Source organism: Octopus bimaculoides, chromosome 22 (assembly GCF_001194135.2).
Source record: "Octopus bimaculoides isolate UCB-OBI-ISO-001 chromosome 22, ASM119413v2, whole genome shotgun sequence".
Lineage (NCBI taxonomy): Eukaryota > Metazoa > Mollusca > Cephalopoda > Octopoda > Octopodidae > Octopus > Octopus bimaculoides.
Genome location: NC_069002.1, coordinates 8,001,651 through 8,017,827, shown reverse-complemented (window position 1 = coordinate 8,017,827; position 16,177 = coordinate 8,001,651). Strand labels below are relative to the sequence as shown.

At 36.7% G+C, this 16,177-nt stretch overlaps 1 protein-coding gene and 1 long non-coding RNA gene across 5 annotated transcripts in view; one reads left to right on the top strand and one right to left on the bottom strand.

The window, feature by feature from the left end:
- The window catches only part of LOC106869973 (uncharacterized), a 43,207-nt gene extending 41,055 nt beyond the window's left edge, over positions 1-2,152 (bottom strand). Inside the window, exon 1 of the long non-coding RNA XR_008266532.1 lies at positions 2,037-2,152. This is a non-coding gene — a long non-coding RNA (uncharacterized LOC106869973). The remainder of the gene's footprint in view (positions 1-2,036) is intronic.
- Positions 1-16,177, top strand: part of LOC106869949 (terepressin/terephysin) — a 111,106-nt gene that overhangs the window by 72,057 nt on the left and 22,872 nt on the right. The window lies entirely within an intron of this gene.

The window sequence follows — 16,177 nt, the reverse complement described above, 5'->3', positions numbered from 1 at the left end:
TATATATATATATATATATATATATATATATATCATATTATATATCATATTATATTATATTACTTTGTATTATATTTCTAGAAGATGTATTCCCATCTGGGAAATCCAAAATTTAAACCTGAATACAAATGTTATTCAGACTGAATTACATATAAAAAGTAACTGCATTATATAGCCATTATTATAGTCAACTTTAGACACCGACCTTATCTAGTTCAATGGCCATCCATTAAAAGTTCCACATCGACAAGGGACATATTTCAGAACCAAATATTCAGTAAGTAATAAAGGTAGTTGTAGTTATTGTAATGTGTATACATTTTAATGATGCATCTCGTTTGCGTTTTGTTCCCGGATGTATCTCGTTTCGTTCCGTGTGCGCTCCTCGGGCTACGGGTTCAATTACTTCAACAGTAAATACAGGATTATTTATATGTGAATAAAACTAATTGTAGAATGATTTAATTTAACGTTGACTTTATCTCTTTCGCTCTCTTTTACATGTTTCAGTCATTTGACTGCGGCCATGCTGGAGCACCGCCTTTAGTCGAGCAAATCGACCCCCAGGACTTATTCTTTTTAAGCCTAGTACTTATTCTATCGGTCTCTTTTGCCGAATCGCTATATTACGGGGACGTAAACACACCAGCATCGGTTGTCAAGCGATGTTGGGGGGGGGGGACAAACATAGACACACAATCATATACACATACATATATATATATATATACATATACACACACATATATACGACGGGCTTTCAGTTTCCGTCTACCAAATCCACTCAAAAGGGTTTGGTCGGCTCGAGGCTTTAGTAGAAGACACTTGCCCAAGGTGCCGCGCAGTGTGAGTGAACCAAGAACCATGTGGTTGGGAGGCAAGCTACTTACCACACAGCCAAACTCCTGTGCCACACCTTATCATAGCTAAGAAAATAATTCTTTCCTTCTACCATAGGCTCAATTCCTGAAATTTTGGGGGGAAGAGTCCTTGTCCATAATAACCACGCCAGTGTTCATCTAGTAAGCATTTTATTCACCCCGAAAGAAAACGATAGGGAGTGTCAACCTGGGCGAAGTTTGATCTTAAAATATAATGAGATAGGAGAAATATCGCTGACCAAGGAAGTAATATGATGAGTGAGTACTCATGCATGAGTACTGACGGTTGAATAAAGGAAGACTAATGAATGAGATAAGCCAATATGAATGAATGGTTAAATCTATAACAAATCGTAGAAATTATATTTTCTATCTACTTCCAGTAGGAGAAGTTTTATTACCCTTACAATCTCTAACCGTCTGAGAAAGGCATACCATATAAATATTTCGTGAGATTGTGCTTTAGGGTGCATATTTATAATTGGGCTCCATAGGGAGTTGGTTTATGCAGTCGTTTTAGCCCTGGGTCATTGAAAAGCAAGCAAATTAATGATCAAAGACATTATAGATGTGACTACAAAATCTTTCTCCTATGTATATATGTAAGTAGAAAATACATGATCTAACGTATCGCATATAATTCGGCAGAACATGGTTTGAGGAAAACTTCGCTGCTATTTCTGTAATTATTAATATATGGAATTTAATCATTGGCTCGTAACTAATAAAATATGCCACCGATCTAACTAACTGTCTGTCTGTTTGTCTGTCTGTCTACTTGTCTTTCTATATTCGTAGATATTCAGATATGCTACTGTCAAGTTAGTTACCTGTGTCCTTCGCTATGGTTTTTCTGTCGTCGTGTGTGTATGTGCGCGCGTGCTTGCGTGGGTGTGTATAGGGGTCGTAGAAATAATTTTATACTCTGACATTACTTAGGAGAGAGCCAGCCTTAGAAATTGCTTAGGAATGAGTCAGCCTTTGAGACGGTGACCTAATCTGAATACCTTAAAAAAAAAAACTGGATTCCGATAAAGGCAGACCAAGACCGAAAGGGTGGCTTAAGGAAGGAAATGGAATATACCCACTTCGCTAACGACATTTATACTGACATATATATATATACGTATTAGTCTAGAAAATAAATATACGTACGCGTACGTAAATGCATTATGTGTGTAAGTGTGTGTCCTCGTTTTGTCGAAGTATTCCATAGGTATTCAATGAGACGATCGTTTTGGGTGTCTTGTAATTATGTGTGTTCGTTTTTGCATGTGTGTGTGTGAGAGGGAGAGAGAGAGAGGGAGAGGAGGAGAGAGGGAGAGGAGGGGAGAGGGAGAGAGAGAGGGGGGCGCATACGCCTCTGCTAGGTCTCTGACCTGCTTTCATGCTCACTTCATAATTTATTATACCCAAGAACAAAAGCGAGTTTGAATTAGTCTTATCTACCTGTTCTTAACAACTAAACTATTTCAGGCAGGGAGTCGATATTTGCCTTCACTTAAACACACCCCTTTCTCTCTCATCTTCTCTGTCTGTCTGTCTCTATCGCCTTCTCTCTCACTCTTTCTCTCTTCTTCATTCAGTCTCTCTAAGTGATCGTGGCTCTTAACATTTACTGACTAACAGATAAGGGAATCAAATATAGCCGAATGGCTAAACGATCCCTCTTACAACCACAGACCGTGGTTTCGATCCTGTTGCTTGGAATCCATAGATCATTATATAATGTGTCCTTGAAATAAAGTGTCTTGCTCAAGAACACAACACACAGCCTAGACATATATAAAGCCCCTTTCAGTCACGAATGAAGCGAAATGTTTTGCTTAAGAACACAACGCACCACCTGGTCCAGGAATCAGAACCACAATCTTACGATCGGGAGTCCAAGACACGCGCCTCTTATGCCTAATTTTGGCATTACTGACATAAATATAATCTGCACCAAGTTGAAATTTATGTCAGCTTAGTATTTTATTATCGATCCAAAAAAAAAAAAAAATGAATCCATTGGGATATTTAGATCGAATGATAATCATGCGATTATTTAGGTAATTCTAACTTCTGGCTGTGGCGATTATTTATTCATATAGGACACAGCACGATCAACGATCAACAAGAACAACAGTGTGGCATTATGCTCTTTGAATTATGGTTTCTACGGAATAAAGACAAATGAGTAAAATACATCAACGAATAGTGATATCTAACTAAGGTCACTTTAAAATTCTCTTTTCGGAAATTCTCCAGGGAAGACGTTTTTCCTTCATCGTTTCGCTCTCAGTTCAAACCTTGACAAGGTCAACGTTACCTTTATTTTGTACGTGGTCGATAAAATAATCCTTTCTACTATAGGCTCAAAGCCTGGAATTTTGTGGGAGGTGACAGGTCGATCACGTCGAATCTCGTGTTTCACTGGTACTTAATTTATCGACTTCGAAAGGATGACCGCAGCGGAATTAGAACGCAGAACGTAGTGACGTGCGAAATACCGCTAAACATTTCGCCAGGCGTGCTAACGATTCTGCCAGCTCACCGCCTTATATATTCTACTGGAGGCCTCAAATTTGCGCGAAGGGGACTACATCGACCCCAGTGTTTCACTGGTACTTAATTCATCAACCCCAAAAGGATGAAAGGCAAAGTCGCGACGGGCGAAATACCGCTAAGCATTTCGCCCGGCGTGCTAACGATTCTACCACCTCGCTGCCTTCGTGGTTGATAAAATAATGCAACGGTCGAGTGCTGAAGTTGACAAGTACTAGTTATATATATATATATGTATATATAGGTGATATAAGTCTTGCTATGCGTCCCCACCCAAATGTTAGTCTTGTCTCTATGCTACAAAATACTTATTGTCATTAATTGCATTTGCGGTGACATTAACCCGGGATGGGCAAAGCCGGGTCCAACAGACAGTCAGGTTCAAGGGTCAACTTTATGACACAGACACGCACGTACACGCTGAAAAAAAAAACAAAACAAAAAGAATCGCTCACAGACACCCACGCATGCATACATGTGTGTGAATGTGTATGCTAAATATCCTTCCCGTCTGATTTCGCTATACTGTTGAAGTAAGGGCGCTTAATGGTGTAATTTTAGATATATTATATTGGGAAAATAAAATACGGAATGATCGAGATTAGAATATTTTTTATAATATGACTGTTCTATGATGACTGACTTTGCGTGGAACTAAAAAAAAAACACCAAGAAGGTTAAAGGACGGAAGTGTTAAGTGAACAATGGGAAATACAGAGAGCGAAGGAAAGAGAAGGTTGATGGTGGAGGGTGGTGGGGAATGTTGTTGTTGGCACTCCGTCGCGTACAACGTCGAGGGTTCCAGTTGATCCGATCAACGGAACAGCCTGCTCGTGAAATTAACGTGCAAGTGGCTGAGTACTCCACAGACACGTGTACCCATAACGTAGTTCTCGGGGATATTCAGCGTGACACAGTGTGACAAGGCTGACCCTTTGAATTACAGGCACAACAGAAACAGTAAGTAAAAGTGAGAGAAAGTTGTGGTGAAAGAGTACAGCAGGGTTCGCCACCATCCTCTGCCGGAGCCTCATGGAGCTTTAGTTGTTTTCGCTCAAATAAACACTCACAACGCCCGGTCTGGGAATCGAAACTGCGATCCTATGACCACGAGTCCGCTGCCCTAACCACTGGGCCATTGCGCCTCCACGTGGAGGAGAATGATGAAATAAAGAAAAGGCGAAGGAATATGAGAGAATTGTGCAAAGACTAAACGTGCGATGAAAGTCATTGTACTGAATGAGGTGCAGAGTAAAACGAGGGCGTTTAGTCAAAGATTATGGTGAGAGAGAGAGAGAGAGAGAGAAAAAAACAGATGAAGGAATAATATGAAGAATAATAATAGAAGTGGATGAAGGGATGAAGTAGAAAGTGGAGAAGAAGTAGAAGAGAATAGTACAAGAAAAATTATAGAAATAGGTGAATAATTAAAAGAAAATAGGCATAAGTTGAGTCTGCACAAAAAAGAAATATAAATGAATAAATGAAGAACGAGATTGAAAATTAAGTGAAGGAAAAAGAAGAAAATAAAACAGCAAATAGGTAAAAAAAAAAAAAAAATGAAAAATTACTGAAAAATAAAAGGGAGAGAATCAGAAAAATTGCGATAAAAAAACAGTGAGAAAACAGTGAGAAATGATAAAAGATTATAAATATATTTATATATAAACGAAACATCAAAATGGTGGACAGATTGAAAGCGAAAAAGTAAATGAAAAAAAAAAAAAAATAGAAACAGGGGCAACAAATATGAGTCAACAGTTGTGTTTTTCAAATTTCATAGCGATAGCTGTTGGCATATTATTTTCAAATATTTATTCACAAAGCTGAACATAAGAAGGAATAATTAATATTGACATAAACTACAAACACCTCCACATTTCTACAGTGCACACAAAAAAAAAAAGCTGGTAGAGTTCAATTCTGTTGTATAGTGTTTCATGCAAAAGGATTGGTTTTGGTTCGTTATATTATCATACATTACGTTTGGTTGTGTATTAATCTGTGATTGCGTTAATGCGTGTTCATACACACACACAGAAACACACACACACATATATATATATGTAATTATATGGGTATAAGTATACGTATGTGTGTGCATATGCAAAGCCTGTGTACTTGCTCGCCCTGAATATATATATATATATATATATATATATATATATATATATATATATATGTGTGTGGGTGTGTGCATGCGTGTAAGTAAATATTTCTTCCCAAACTTAACAAATCTAAACAATATTATAACGCCTATTTGTACCAGTGGACGTTTTATTCCGATAAAGTTATTTGTTTTTCTTCGTATATATTCAATTACAAACACGCACAACACACACACACACGATTTGGATGTACTAGGTACGACTACTAAGAAAAATATAAATCAATACGCATTCAATACATTTGCTGCGTTAATATTTATTGTTGGAAGGCATTGAGCTGGCAGAAACGTTTAGCACGCCGGCCGAAATGCTTCGCGACATTTCTTCTATATTTACGTTCCGAGGTCGGCTTTGCTTTCCTTCTTTTGGGGTCGATAAATTAAGTACCAGTTGCGTACTGGGGTCCGTCTAATCGACTTCCCGCTCACCAAAAATTTTGAGCTTTATGCCTAGAGTAGAAAAGAATATTTATTATTGGAATAAGGCGGCGTGCTGTCTGATTCGTCATCACGCCGGATAAAATGCTTAGTGGCATTTCGTTCGTCTTTAGTTTCGGAGTTCAAAATCCATAGAGGTCGACAAAATAAGTATAAGTTAAACACTGGGGGGGGGGGGGTCGATGTAATCGACTGATCCGCTCCGCTGAAATTGCTGTCCTTCTGCCAAATTTTGAAATCAATATTTACTAAGAAAATGTGTTGCCAGAAAGGTTAACATGCCGGGAGGAAATTCCTAGAGTTATTTTGTTGACCTTTATATTCGAATTCAAATTTCTTCGTGGTCTACTTTGCTTCTCATCATTTTAGGGTTTATAAAATAGGGGTCAGTCGAGCACTGGGTTCGATATATGGGTTATATCAAACAAATAATAGACGACCAAGTTAACTTTGTTAAAATATCCGTAATAAAAATTTACATTTTTATGAAAACACACCAATATGGCCTGTTGAGCGGGAAATCTTTGGTAACACAACTGACACCCTCTAGCTTCAAATGTATATATATACAAGTATGTGTGTGTGTGTGTGTTTCTATAGTTTGAATATGATTTTCTCTAAAGACATGTTCTATCCAGACTTTAAAGTCGCCCTAAATATATGCAGAGTGTGAGAAGGTGAGTGTGACTGAGAGAGAGAGAGAGACGTAGGTGGTTTGTGCCCTTTCAGTGCCACTATGTTTTATCAGCGGACTCCAATGGAAAGCGTTAAATAAGACGATCTATACAGTATGAAATGATATACACGCATATACGTTCACACATATATATATAACCAGGTATATATCTGTATATAGAGTGTTTAGGTTAATATATATATGTATGTGTCTGTATACATGTATCCACATATATATACATATAGCTGAAATTTTCCCTGTAATAATTATACTATTCGTTACATATTTATTATCTCATACCTTCATACGGTGTCTACTAAGATCCCGTTGACAGGCCGCTGGTATTTGTAGTGTTAAACACCTTCGGTATGCAAATTAGGCACTCCTTCTGAGAGTAACGGATGCATTTGTTGAGTATATAAACAATTTGGCTGCCTGCTTCTCTGGAGACTGTCACAATGTTGTGGACGCCTCTGATGACAAGTCAATAAGGTTCGAAAATCGATTAAGGTTGTTTGTCATTTCTTTCAGTCTACAGAGAAATGTTTAAAATTTGCCCTGCCTATAATTATACCATATGATATATATATATATATATATATATATACACGTGTGTTTGTATGTATGTATATGTTCGTGCACCCGCTTATGTGTGCTTAGGGTAAGTTAAGTGGACAAGTACCGTAATTTGCAGCATCTGCTTGCATTTATTCACATTCTAAGTTGAGACCTAGACGAAAATATGTTTTTGTTCATCTGGTGTCCATAAATAAAACCTAAATAGATGTAAACTTATCTTATTGTTGTTTCGTAGTCTCAGATCAGCTATTTTGTTTTAGTAATGTAAATAGAAATAGATATATTGATGGAAATATTTCGATATGTTTTGTTGAAGAGAACATATTCTCCATATACTCCATCATTATTAAGTTAAAGATTCAATATAGCAAACAAAAAATAATAAATCTAAATAGAATCATCATTACCATCAGCCTCAAGATTATAACACATACAACAGTTCGTATGAACGTTTTTTTTTTTTCCCATAATAAACATTTTTCTTTCGAATTACATGTTACATTAACTAACATTTGTATAGGTTTTTATGATATTCTGAGAACTGATGTACGCAATGAAAGTACTCCATGATATGCGTGAAAAGCCGCTAATGCAATATCAGGTATTAAGTAAAAGGTGTGTTCGCATTAAACTTATTAATATAGGTGCTTTTCAATTTAGAGATTGATACACCTTCATAAAGTTTCTATCTTCTTTTTGCTTTAATGTCAAATATTATTAGTTTTCCTTATGCACGAATTTATATCTGAAAAAGATATTTTTTTGTCAAACTTTCTAAATTCGTAATCGATATCATTGTTATAGATTTAGAAGAAATGCCTGCAAAATCAAATTATCTTAGAGTTTCTGCGTTGGGCAGAACATCTCCAATATATATTTCACCTGTCTTCAGTCTGGAATTGAAACCGCGTCGCATGTAATTATCCGCAGCTTTAAAAAAAGTTTTAAACTTTTCGAAATATAGAACTTCTAACGGTTAAGATAAATACAGCACAAATGCCAGTGGCGGGGATGGGTGTGGCATTTCACTGGATTATAGGGAATATGCAGCATATCGTACTCACTTCCCCTCTCGTTCTCTCACCTTGTTTCACTATCTATCTCTCTCCGCACCCCTAACTCTTTCCCCACCTGTCTCTCTTTTCACTGATCCATTCCCCATTAGTCTCACACTCATTCCCGATATTTTCAATACTCCTTTAATCTCCCCCCCCCTCTCTCTCACTCTCTTTCATAATTTGCATTTCACGTTTTATTGAAGTCCTACGACGCCTGATGAAATGATAATCAAAGCACACTGATAAAAAACACTCATGTTAATATAAAAGCTTAACTCCAAACAAATACACATCACGTGCAATTGTGTTTTAGTACGGAACGCTTCACATCACATCGCATTCCCTGTGCGACGTCGCTTTAACAGTCGTCAAAATGTTTGTTTCAAGTTACACGCTGTTTCAAAGCGACGTCTGCGGTATGTAAGCCAGTGTGTTAAAAGGTTCTTTATACGAACATGGAATCTGATAATCTTGTGGAAGGAAGGTGAAAAAGAGATCATTTTCCCAGGACAAACATCTTACGTGGTTCATTTGTTTCGACAGGGAAACGCAATGAAGTGAATGTAAATAGGGATGGAAGCAAGCTTAAGATAATATTTTTATAGGAAACAATGTAAAAATTGACATATATACAACGTATGCATTTAAATATGTATATATATTACTGTACGTGTGTGTGAGTGTGTACCTGTATACGCAATATATATGTGACTGCATATATATGTGTGAATACATTGGGTCATCCCATAAATAATGCAGTTGTTTTTCAATTGCATGAACTAAAAGTCGGAGGGGGATGGGATAAACTACCTGCCTCAACTTGCCATAAAAAGCAAGTAATTTTACCTTGTTTCTGTTCTTAGTACAAGTTTTGAAGAACGCAGTTCGATTTTGACAATTATTTTTTCAAAGCTACAATGGAAGTGACAAAGATGCATTTTAGGTTTATTTTGCTTTATGAGTAAGTGCAATAAAGGTAACAATACAACGGAAAGAATAAGCCAGTGCCAATGGTGGTTCCAGAAATTCCGAGCCGGAAACTACAGTCTAAAAGATGTGTAAAGCTCGGCGAGGACGTCCCGCAAATCCTGGTGGAACAAAATCCCATCGTAACTGCTGAAGAACTAGCAGAGAAGCTTGGATTTGGTCATTCAGTTATAAACACATTTGCATACAGCCAATCAGAGCTCAAGTATCAAACTAATTCATGAGCGCATAACAAGTGACGGGCGATAAGATAAGGTCACTTGGGTAAGGAATGACCATGCTTCTTTTCTCTTTTAATAATGTTCTTGTTTCAACCATGGCTGCCTCTGCGTAATTTGATCTCCGAACATAAGGACGGTGGAAATGCCGCTATAAATTTTGCCCGGTGTTCTAACGATTCTGCCAGCTCGCCGCCATAATAATCCTTTCTACTAAACGCACAAGGCCTGAAATTTGTGGCGTGCCGGAGTGGGGGAATAAGTCGATCACATTGACCCCAGAGTTTCACTGGTTTCACTTAATTTATCGACCACGAAAGGATAAAAGGCAAAGTCGATCTTGGCGGAATTTGTACCCAGATCGTATAAACGAACGATCGAAGTACCGCTAAGCATTTTGCCCAGCGTGTTAACAATTCAGCCAGTTCATCGTCTTAATGCTCGCGCTTATGAGGACGAAGACGATGACGATAATGATGTGGATGTTGGAGCTGGTGGTGATGCTTATTTAAGGAGTAAGAATTATGTAGATATATGTGACGAGGTGTGTGTATGTATATATAATTGTAGATATTATGTACATACACACACAGATATATATATATATTTACGTAGGTATGTGTGTGAATATATATATATATATATATATATATATATATGTTTGTGTTACCGTATGTGACTTTCATATCTAACCAATGCTCTTGATGTAGATATCACTAATAAGTAAACCAATAACAACAACAAGTATGATGATAATAATATCGATTTATTTTGTCTTTTTGTTTCCCTCGTTGATGGTGTGTTTTTATTGCAGTTTTGAAAAATTCCAAATTCAGCACGATATTTCAAGATAATCCAATGTTAGTCGTCATATCTCTATAAACCTATATCAATAACTGTCTATCTGCCCATATGTCAGTCAGTCAATGTGACCGTCTATTAACCCATTCGGTGCTCACGCGCATGTATATAAATATATATATATATATGTGTATTTGTAGGAAGAGAGAGAGAAGTAGAAGACAGATAGGTAGATAGATAAATAGACACATTAGACAGATAAATGAACAGATAGATAGATATACAGATAGGCAGAGATAGATTGAGTTGATAGCTATGTAGCTAACTAGCTAGCTAGATAGTTAGTTAGATAGATAGATAATGTACAGAGGCAGATTGATAGAAATATATAGACAAATTCATATAGACAGACATACAGGCAAACTGACAGATAGGTAGATAAATAGATGGATGAACGGATAGATAGAGGTAATGTGCTATGCAAATCAAAAGTATACTGCTACAAAAAACAAGACAGTCGCAAAAAGTAAACTACAAAAAGAAACTACAAAAACTACAGCTGCTACTACTACTATTACTACTACCACCCTCATCCTCCATGCTATCCTAACACTCCAACTTCTGGGTGTAAGTGACCGTTCGTTGTAATCTGTGTCATTTGCAGCGGAGAATAGGTTGCAATTAATAATTTAAATAAATGCACGTCAAATGTGATGGAAGGTTTGAGTCGTGTGTTGACAAATAGCAACGTATCTTTGACAGTGATAGGAATAAACAGGTGGGGTAAGAATCACGTGTACACGCAAAAAATATACATAAATAAGTAAATACATATAAACAAACCATAAATGTGATATTTACGTATGCATGTATGTATATATATATATATATACATCAATACATATATTCATGCATATATATTTATATTTGTACAATACACATAGAAACCCACTCAGAGAGAGACAGAGAGAGAGAGAGATACAGCGTTGCTCTGTGGTAAGACGCTTGCTTCCCAACCAAATGTTTCCGGGTTTCAGTCCCATTGTGTGTGTGTGTCACTGTTCGTACCCCACAATTGCTTCACAAGCGAAGCTAGTGTGTTTATATCCCCGTAACCTCGCGGTTCGGCAAAAGAGACGGTTAGGATAAGTACTAGGCTTACAAAGAATAAGTCCTTGGGTCGATTTGTTCGAACTAAATTCGGTGTTCCACCATGGCCGGTGTCAAGTGACTGAAACAAGTAAAAGAACATATATATATATATAATATAAATAATATATACACACACGCACGCACGCACGCGCATATATATAAATCAAAGGTAAAAACACACTAACGGAAATCGTCAAAACATAACGAGTAGGAAAAGGACGATAGCATATCAGCGCCAAACAGGATACTCAAGATACACGGATCATTCGCAGCCAATGGCTTCTTCAGTCGGAGTCTGGAATGTCCTGATGTGGTGAGTAAAGCACTGGCACAGTTGGCGCTACTTGGTGTCACTCGCAGTCGTGGTATATTTCCTTTGGATCTGCTTCAGGAATTCCGCAGTGTCTGTTGAAATAATAATCGATTAAGTAAACAGAAGATGGAGTTAGTATAACTCTTTATTGTGTGTGTGTGTATGTATGTATGTATATTATATATATACAGACATATACACGTTAATACACACACACACAAGATTCTGGCTGTGCGGGGGGGGGGGGGGGGGATAAAAGAAACATAGGAGTGTACTTACAAGTTAGGGATCTTGAACGTTTTGCTATTGATTAAATATTTGTACATGATTGACGGCTTAGCAAACAAACATCTGATGCGTTCCATACTATAGTGAAAAAAAATATAGATTGACGTATGTTTGTGTGTGTGTTCGTGTCAGCTGCTCAATAAAAGCATTAGGAAAATTCAATGTTTGAATCAAGATAACACAATATACTTTTGAGTGACTTTCTGTGTAGGTATAAGTATGTATATATATATATATATATATATATAGGGGAAAATTTGGCTGACAATTAGGAAAAAAAAATAGAAGTCTTTACCGTTTCGAGCCTAAGCTCTTCTTCCGTAAAGATAGGAGAAAAAAAAGCAATATATATATATATATATACACACACACACACACATATTCATATATGTGGCCTGCCATTAAATACTATGTTTATAAACATATAATAAATGTAGAGGCAAACGGGGAACAGACACAGAAGATAACCAAATTCTCATCAGTTATCATCCAGCGGGTCAGATGTAATTTTGTATGTGTATGTATATATATATATATATATATATGTGTGTGTGTGTATTTCTCTGCGTGTATATATACGGATACACCCTCTCACTGTCACATACACTCACACATCTGCTAAAGCACACACACACACACACACACATTTTCATGATGTAATTGAATGGATTACATAATCAATACAATAAAAATAATCAACACTGATTTTATATGTTTTATTAAATTAAACTCTATGCAGTAAATACTACATTAAATTAATTAACCAGCTAATTGTTTAATTGACTCTTAAACTGAATATTTTATACCTTTAAACTGTTTCCCAGCAAATCTTGCATCTCCGTATTGTAATTCGATTCAACCTATCGATTAATCGATAGAAATGAAAGCAATCAGTATAATATAATACACTCAAAATAGTAATTATGCCCTGAAACAATAAAATTTCAATGAATAATAAAGAGAAAAAAATGAGAGTAATGCATACTCGACAGAAGTCTCTACCCACCCACAAATAAATAAATAAATGTATAAAATTAATAAAATATGAAAAAATTATATATAGGAGACGAAAAAGTGTAATACACCTACGCGCAGACACACAGTCAGACACAAACACACCTACGCACATACATTTATATATAAAATGCATATGTACATATATACATGCACATATGCACGCACTTATAAATATATATATACATATTCATACTTGCATGTATGTAGATGTATATATATTCATACGTGCTTATATATATATGTATGTATGTATGTATATATATAATGTGTGTGCATGCATGTATATCAATATACATTCATTCGTTCCTATATGTATATGTATGTACAAGTATGTATATACACACACAACCACATACATACGCAAAACACACACGCTCACAGATACTACATACATACACACAATTGCACACAATTGCACGTGCGAATGTATATGCATCTATATAGGCATGTATGTATATAATGTGTATATGTGAAACAGAAAAAAAAAATCTAAAAAGAAAAAAGAAAAAAAACTCTTTCGTTATAGAATTCACTTGAGGAATTCTTCACCGCAATAACTAAATCTTTTGCAAAAGACAACGAAGCTGCCATTTAGTTAGGTATCAAATTTAAATCGATTATCCTAAACATTCTGTGAACTCTACAACCAGGTTCCTGATGGATTGGAATCAGGTTCCACCAATTTATGTATTTACTTATGTATTTATTCATTCTTGCATGGTTAGATTTCAGCTATCTTTTTTTGTTTGTTTTACAATCAATGAGCGTTGTTGTTGATTCTTGTACAATAATGCAGTGGGTGTCTTTAAATAATGATGATGATGATGATAATAATAATAATTACAACAGCAATAATAATAGTGAAATGAAAAAAACAATGAAATGCATTTTTTTGCAGAAACTAAAAGCTTCAGTGTCATCTCACTATAACCATGTGTACGTGAGAGAGAGATTATGTGTGTGCACGTGTATGTATACCTGTGTGTGTTTGTGTGTGAGTGAGAGAAGGAGAGAGTATGCATGTGCACGCACCTGTATGTGTGGGCGCGTGTGAGAGAAACTGTGTGTGCGATAGGCCATGTGTGTGTATGTGTGCACGTATTTGTGGTGTGTGAGAGAGAGTCAGAGAGAGAGAGACGGCGAGAGCGTATGCATGTTTGTATATGTGTGTATTAGCATATTTCTGCCATTCTATGTATCTCGGTGTATGTCGGATTTTCCCGCGCTCTCGCTCCCTCGCCGTTTCTCCGTCACTTTACCTCCCTCCCTCCATATCACTCCTATCTCCATCACACTGCCTCTCTCCCTCCCTCTTCTTTCTTTGCACACATTCTCTCTCTCTCTCTCAATTTCTTCAATCCCCCCTCTCTCCCTCATTCATACACCTCATTCTCAACTTCATCACAGTCTTCATCTTTAAAGTTATCCTTTCCTCATTTACTCACATCAGGACACCCCCCCCCAAACATCGTTTTACGCGTCTCTAACTCTTTCTCCGCATCTCCCTCTCTTTCTTTCATACATTCCTTTCCCCACCTCTTCCTCTTCCTACACAGAGAAATACACACATACAGACACACACCATACATAAATAGCTGCACACCTATATATGTACCACAAGAGACATGAAGTTTCCATTTTTGAGAGGTTGTTTGACTTTTACCAAGCTTACTTTTCCATCTCAAGTTAACACCCCTCTCTCTGTCTCTTTCCCTCTCTCCCTCTCTCCCTCTCTCCCTCTCTGTCTCTCCCTGTCTGTCTTTCATTTTATCAGAATTTTTCTCTCGCTGTCTCACTTCAGTATACATGTCTTAACTCGTACACCTTTATACACACAAATTTATAAAATGCATATTCAAGCACCTACTCATGGGTAATGCATGCATACATACGTACGTACACATAAACACACATGCATATATTCACGCGCACGCACATATAAATGTATATACACTGAGTTACTGAAATATTCATATATATATATATATATATATATATATATAATATGCAGAGATCATTGAGATATACACACATACATACATGTGCGCAGACACAAATACACGCATGCATATACACACATGTATATATATATATATATAGAGAGAGAGAGAGAGAGAGAGACAAACAGACAGACATACAGATATAGATAGATAGATAGATACGTAGAGACACACACATTTGTATATACGTGGTGTATTTCATAAATATGCCAGTTCAATTATCACAGTAGCATGAAATTATTAGTAGCTCTTTCGGTTGTGTATTTAACTTTATACACACACATATGCATATATATGTATATTTCCATTATTGCCTGAGGTTAGTCACGGTAACAACGCCAAGTCAATCATTCAATATATCAACGTACACCATTACTGTAACTAGCTGCCTTACACTAACCTTTACCTTATAATACAGTAAATAACCATAAGTATAATCTTCATATCTTGCACTACTTCTTCCACAACCATTATTAGCATTAGCACCATCGACACCATTCACCACAACTGCCAGTTCCACTATGGCTTCCGTCGTGACTGACACCATTCATAATCCTGCAAACACGGCAATAATGTAGCCGCCGCCGACGCTACCACCACCTATATGCATGTAATATGTACGTATATATATATATATATGTGTGTGTGTGTGTGTGTATAGGACAGATTTCCAGTCTGCTTTTACCAACTTGTCTCATAAGTCAGCATTCGTCCAAGGGCTCATGTTGGAGACAGTTGCCCAAGGTGCCACACATTGGCACTGAACCATTGAAAATGACACTAGCGTGCTTACAAACCCGAGCTCCTCAGTCACACAGCCAACGAACGCCTCTGCATAACATGCAATACCATTTCATTTGATTCCCTGCTTGTCACTTCTACATAATCCTTCTACTTTCACAAACACACAAATCCGCAAGGACAAACATACTTAAAGCTAACAAACGCGTGATTCTACGAATTACTTCATTATTTTCCTGCAATGATGGTCACGCTTATTCCATTTATCACTGTTTACTTTCCATTGACAAAGAAATTTTTTTTTTTTTTTTTTT